Source organism: Fundulus heteroclitus, chromosome 11, assembly GCF_011125445.2.
Source record: "Fundulus heteroclitus isolate FHET01 chromosome 11, MU-UCD_Fhet_4.1, whole genome shotgun sequence".
In the NCBI taxonomy this organism is placed as follows: Eukaryota; Metazoa; Chordata; class Actinopteri; order Cyprinodontiformes; family Fundulidae; genus Fundulus; species Fundulus heteroclitus.
In genome coordinates, this window is record NC_046371.1 from 1,423,855 (window position 1) to 1,430,694 (window position 6,840).

The 6,840-nt window shown below is 44.9% G+C and overlaps 1 long non-coding RNA gene across 1 annotated transcript; it reads right to left on the bottom strand.

The window, feature by feature from the left end:
- Nucleotides 1-360: 360 nt before the first annotated feature.
- Nucleotides 361-2,506, bottom strand: LOC118564444. Its single transcript, XR_004931851.1, has 2 exons — nucleotides 2,318-2,506; nucleotides 361-766 (listed from the first exon to the last, which is right to left on the bottom strand). It is a non-coding gene; the product is annotated as an uncharacterized LOC118564444 (long non-coding RNA).
- Nucleotides 2,507-6,840: the final 4,334 nt, after the last annotated feature.

Here is a 6,840-nt window from a genome sequence, read left to right on the forward strand (position 1 = left end):
TAGAAAGCCGATCTTGTAATTGTCTTTAGATGCTTTTGGAGGTTCAGGTGTGAGTCCATCACTACTCCCAGATTTCGGGCCTGATTAGTGGCTGCCTGAAGCAGCTGGAGCTGTGTGCTAACTTTTGATCTCTCCTCTATTGGTCCAAAGATTATTACTTCTGTTTTGTTTTTATTCAACTGAAGTAATAACCAACAGGGTTGGTTTGTTGCTCTGCTGACAACAGCAGGGCATACTCCACTGCAGATAATACCCCACCCCGTTTGTCCATCTGCAGCTCCATCCTGCACCACTTGAGGCAGAGACTGACCCTGAAACCAAGTACAGCAGTCCACCTTTGTACAGCCTTGTATTTTAAAAAAAACTCCAAAACTGCAATCAGTTTCCAGATTAAAGCAATCAATCTGGCACAAAGTGTCATCTTGATGGCTCTTGATGGCTCAAAGCTCCAGTATGAGTAACAAACTGCAACAGAAGCTGTAATAAGCTGGAATTAAATCGTACAAATCAAATTGGACACCATGCAGTTGCCTCATATTACGGTGTGCAAAGGATAGCTGTACACTCCCAACCTGATCTATGGCTCTGATAAAATGCTCTTCCTCCTCTCTCAGCGCACATCTTGGCCGTTACCGTGCTGAACCCTCCGGAGGGCCATCCAGCCGCTGGTGATGTTTCTGCTGCATAGAGCCGAGGTGGAAGAGGCTCCTGATGGAAACAGAGACGGCAGCTTTAATCACAGCAGCGCCGATATCGCCTCTGTCAGCTGAAAAGAGAGGAGAGCCTCTGTCATATTCCACAGGTGTTTGAGCTTTGCTTTTCATGCGTGCTCACATCACCGCTGAGTTCTTTGTGATTGTTTAGAATGCCTTGCTGTATTCTGTTCATTTCTCTGTCTTCATTATTGCTATAATTTATGCATTCTGGTATATTCCAGTAGGTCAGTATTAGTTTTTTCAGTTTGGTTAGTAGTTTCCTTGTGTTCCAGGTCAGCTGCCTCTGTGCTAATTAGTTTCCCTCCCTCAGCTTCCCTGCTTCCATTCTGCCTCAGCGCCTCCACTTTCTCCCCTGATCAGCTCACCCACACTCAGTCATTCTCAACTCTTCCCTCAGTATATAAGCTCACTGGTTCTCATTGTTTTAAACCCAATTCACAGCAGTTATTCCCAGTTCCTGGTGACATGAATGGATACAAAGAGACTTGTCAGGAAGTAAGCGTGGAGAAAGAGGAAAGGAGACATGGCAGGCCTTGTTGCAGTTGTAACAATAACGTTGATTGAGGTCGAATCCATAAATCTGATCATAGATGTAGGATCTCCTGTTCACTTTTAGTGATTAGTGAGGACAAAACACTCAAAGCACAGCAGAGAAATCCAAATTATAGGCCTTGTAACCACTTTGACATTTTTTCTCTCCTCCAAGCAGTGTGTCAAACATTTCTATTCTTAGGGAACAAATAAATAATTTTGATAAAGATTAAGCTTTAATACCCCGGCTGTTTTTTTTTTGTTTTTTTTGGATTCTTTCATATAAAATGTGAAGTTGGAGAGTAGAGATGGGAGGTCGATCTCTTTTGGTCTGGTACCGTATTTTTCGGACCGTAAGGAGCACTAAATATTCTCCCCTAGTCTGTAATATCTCTCCTCCACGTCCACAGCTCTCTATCCGTCTCTAGGAGGACAGAGCAGCTGGACTACACTGCCCTGTTTCTAACATAAGGCCAAAACAAATGTAACTTTTATATTTAATTAACTTACTAGGTTCATTGTTGCTAGCAGGTACTCTGGGCTGCCTAAAGGCTCCCACATATTCGGGCGTACTCTGTGAGCTTGTTGGACTCCATGCTGACCCTCCGCGGACTTCTTACCCTTCATAGTCGAGCGTACTGTTGCCTACATTCAAAGTCAAAGTCCAGACTTAAATAAAATGCTGTGTCATGACCTGAAACATACTAATTGTTCCTCAATGCCTCCACAGTGATGTTAAAGACTCATCTGCTGTTTTCAGAAACACTTTTCACAAAGGACCAGATTGTTTTAGATAGATTAATGCCATTAAAAAGGAAACCACTTAAAAATGGCCTTTTGCATTTACTCAGGTAATCTGTGTTTGATATTGTGATCTGAAACCTTTGGGTGCGACAAAAACAGAAAACAAAGTCGTGGTTCTGGACTGTGAGAGGAAGAGCTGGAGAGAGAACCCACGCATGCACAGGGAGAACATGCAGACTGCAAGCTGACAGAACCCAGGCTGGGATTCAAACCCAGGACCTTGTTGCTGCCAGGCAGCAGCGCCCACCCATTTAAATTCTCCTCACCTCTGGAAAGATTCCTCTCAGCTGATGTCCCTCGCTCCGGCTAGCTGCTCCCGTCTTCCTCCAGAATCACAGATCCTGGAACTGCCTTCAGCTGAGCCCATTTATCACAGGGACTCTGTAAATAAGCGTGAGCCCTCTGAGTGATTCTGCATGTGGGTCAGGGGACTTGATGCAAACACAACAGTTACACAGAGCATTAAAATGACAAAGGTGAAAGCAACCTTTTAGTATTCCTGTTGCATTGTTGGGACACAGAAAGGTGGGCTGCACACAAAGAGGTTAACCTTCCTCTAAAAGTCACATGGTGGTGGCGTTCAGAGGCTCCGCAGCACATAATGAATCACACTGTGACTCACACTCAGCACAACAGACCATAATGATGCCTTTCTTTCATTTTCAGCCCACCTTCGCCAGCCGCAGAGCAGCGGACAGCGCGGCACATGAAAGCAGTGCAGAGGGCCTGAGCTTGTGACTGTGGAGCTCTACGCATGGCTGGGACCCAGGCGCACTGCAGGGACTTCGTGTTTCATAATCACGAGACGAGAAAGACGCAGGAGAAAAATAAATAGAGGGAAAAGCAAAACACTTTAAAATCTCTCCTTTTTCTTTACGTTGGCTGCTGGATCCAGTTTATATGGGATCCAGTCAGGCTGTAGATGAGCCGACGGAGGCTGGAGCTGCAGCTCTGAAGCCTGCATTCAGCTGCATCTTCACTGGATTGCTCCATAAATGACCGTATTGTTGTAACATGAATTTATGTCAGTGTTTCCACTCAGACCACTAGTGCTATAGGTGGACCTCACTCACAGGGGATATTCTTCACATTTTTATTTCTGTTCCATTTAGCATTTCTGGCTTAAAACCAAATCTAAACTCAGAATCAGGTAAATCACCTGATTTGGCAACCAAGCAAACAGTAAAAGTGGAAAATGATCGTTCCTAAATTACCTGATCTTACGGAAACGTTTTTAGAGACAGTCGCACAAAAGGAGAAAGATGTTTCCCGCTCCCCTTATCACACATTTTATGGTGAATTTGAGCTCCTATCATGTGGAAGGCAGCCTAAAGCAAGAAGAAAAACTCTTTATTAACACAACTTTTATCCAGAAAAATTCAAAATATGATTGGATGTGACTTTAATTTTTGTCTGATCATTTTTAATTGATATTTGTGTGGATATTTCCCCTGCAGGTTTCTCTACTGTTACTGAGTGTAACAGAACAGCGAAAATAGTAAAGCTACAGTGATGTCGACCAACCAATAAAAAGAGGTTTTAACAGAAACATCCATGTTGGTACGAGTCACTGATTACTCTTTTACTTTTCTCCCACGTAGAAAGTACTCCTGGGTCAATGTGAGCTCCTGTGCTTTCTGTGTCTCTGCTCCGTCTTCTCTAACATAGAAAGTACTCCTGGGTCAATGTGAGCTTCTGAGCTTTCTGTGTCTCTGCTCTGCCTTCTCTACCATAGAAAGTACTCCTGGGTCAATGTGAGCTTCTGTGCTTTCTGTGTCTCTGCTCTGTCTTCTCTAAGCCCCAGTGGGTGGAGGCAGATGACCGGTGACGTTGAGCCTGGTTCTGGTTCTGCTGGAGGTTCTCCTCCCTGTTAAAGGGGAGTTTTCCTCTCCACTGTCGCTTCATGCATGCTCAGTATGAGGGATTGCTGCAAAGCCATCAACAATGCAGACGACTGTCCACTGTGGCTCTACGCTCTTTCAGGAGGAGTGAATGCTGCTTGGAGAGACTTGATGCAACCTGCTGGGTTTCCTTAGAGAGGAAACTTTCTCACCAACCTGGAGGATCTGATGGAAAGAGCCTGGAGGTGATGTGTGTTGTGATCACGGACAACACAGCTGATTGACAGTCAGACCCGTTTCTATACGGGGCCACTTTGGCATCATGAAGTTATTAAAAGGGCCAGTTGCACCTATATAGATGATACTTTTAATCTCATAATTTAATTTCAGTTTGCATAAAAATGTAAAAAACTTTCACAGTAACATCAAAGTAATGTGTTGTGGGAAAACTGACATCCAGTGGCAAATAAAAGAAATCAACATTTGCTACAGGAGGCAAAGTTTTAGCCACTTTATACACTTTAAAAGGACATATGTCTCTACTTTATGACATGATCTGCCTTTTTTGGCTCTTGGGGGCTGGATAAATTGACTTGACGGGCCGGATTCGGCCCACAGGCCTTGACTTTGACACATGTGTTCTAAGGAGTTGCAAGATACTGAAGGCTGTATCCAAGGATAAAAATGGAAAGTTAAGTGGAAGGAAAAAGTGCACTAGCAGCAAAGAAAACCACAGCCTTGAGAGGATTGTAAAGCAAAGCTCATTGGAGACTTTGGGGGAAAGTAACAAGGATTGTACTACAGCTGGAGTCTGAGCTACAAGATCCACCACACGCAGATGGATCCAGGACATGAGTAACAACTCATTCCTTTGGTTGAGCCACTTCTGACCCAGAGACGCTGTTAAAAGCTGATGTTGGCCAACCAGCTTCTTTCTTCTATTCCTGCTCCTCCTGATGGGCCACATCATGATGCTGCCACTCCTCTACCTACATGAACATGGTCTTCTCAGGTTTGCAAGCTTGGTCCTCGGTTCCCTTCCTGAAACCTTGGATGATTAATCATTCTTTTTCCCTGATGTCACACAAGCAGGGAGCATGTTTGAAGTGTTGCCTTAAAATACGTCCACAGGTGTGCCTCCATTTAACTCAGCATCAGTCAAGCTGTCGTGGAGATCAGGAGTCCTGTGGGAATGTTTCCCACTGTGGGGACGTTAACGTCACGACCTCTGGGCTGTATCCAAAGCTTCATGTCATCACTAGAACAAGCTCCTGTGGGCTAAAAGTTAATAAACCTTCCTTCCTGGGAGGCTCGTCTTGAATTTCAAGCATGCCGACACCCAACAGCCTTTGGTGGAAGGAGTAGACGCAGGCTGATGGGAAAACAGGTTCAACAAATGAATTTTGCCTCAGCAAAATGTCACGTGAGCGAGTTCGGCGAGGAGGCCAGCGTGGACGAGCGCGAGCCGTGTGTGTGTTCCAGGCTTTGAGGCAAGAAGAGGCTGTTTATCATAAAACAGCAGCAGCGCTCCCTGCTCACCGCAGCCCGCAGCAGCAGCACAGATTACAAGCAGCACAGCGGCTCTCATAAGCCGTCACATACCTGCGCACACATGCACGCCTGCACAAATATAAGCTGCGGACACCGCCCAGAGGGCCTGGATGTGGAGTGTTGCTGCAATGGGTCACATTCGCTGTGCAGAGCAACTGCCAGGCTGACTCTATAAAACATCCAGACGGAACGAATCCAGCTGAAACGCTCCTGCTGCAGCATAAATGTAAAATTTATTCTGTTTTATGTACTAATTAATTTCACTCCTTGATGTCTGGCCTGCAGGGAGACAGCGGTTCAGACCTGTGAGTTCAGATTCCTTGTTGTTTCACTGGAAATACTCAAATCAGTCAAGTTTGATTTTACTGATATTACCACAGGATCATGCATAAGTATTCACACCCCTAACCCTGTCCTTATTTCGTCATATTACAACCGAACGCATTTGATTTGTTTTTTGGTTATTTTCTGTGTGACAGACAGAAACAAAGTAATTTTAGTTGAGACGAGGAAAGTTATGCACAATTTAAATGTTTTTATTTATTTTTTTTTACAATAAAAAAATCTGAAAAGTGTGGCTGTAGAATCCCCCGCCCCCCCCCCCCTTTCTGCAGGTCTTTCAGGGTTTGTCTCTACCAGCTTTGAACGTCTACAGACTGAAACATTTGCACCGTTCTTCTTTGCACAACAGCTGAAGCTCAGCTCAGTTGAAAGGAAAATTTCTGTTAACATCAGTTTTCCAGTCTTGTCACTGATTCTCTGTTGATTTTAGGTCTGGGCTTTGACTAGGCCATTCTAGTCACCTGACAATGCTTTGATCTAAACCATCCCATAATATCTCTGGGTCCTACAAAATGAAAACATGAAAAAGAAACTGATGGCTTTCTTCCTCCTACTTTTCCAGATTTATAACGTGCACAACTGGCAGTCGCCGTCATCTTTTGTGTGTTTGGGGAAGGACTGAAGCGCAAACAGGAACTCGGGGGCCGCATGGCACATTGGAGGATTTAATAACTAAAGGTAAAACTTTCAAATGATGTGGCACCGGCAGGACTGGATGACAAGAGGGATAGCAATCCCTCATACTGAGCATGCATGAAGCGACAGTGGAGAGGAAAACTCCCCTTTAACAGGGAGGAGAACCTCCAGCAGAACCAGAACCAGGCTCAGTGTGAACGCTCATCTGCCTCCACCCACTGGGGCTTAGAGAAGACAGAGCAGAGACACAGAAAGCACAGAAGCTCACATTGACCCAGGAGTACTTTCTATGGTAGAGAAGACAGAGCAGAGACACAGAAAGCACAGAAGCACACATTGACCCAGGAGTACTTTCTATGTTAGATGGTAATAGAGGATGATCTGCCTCCCCTGATGATGTCACAGCTAACAGAACGCCA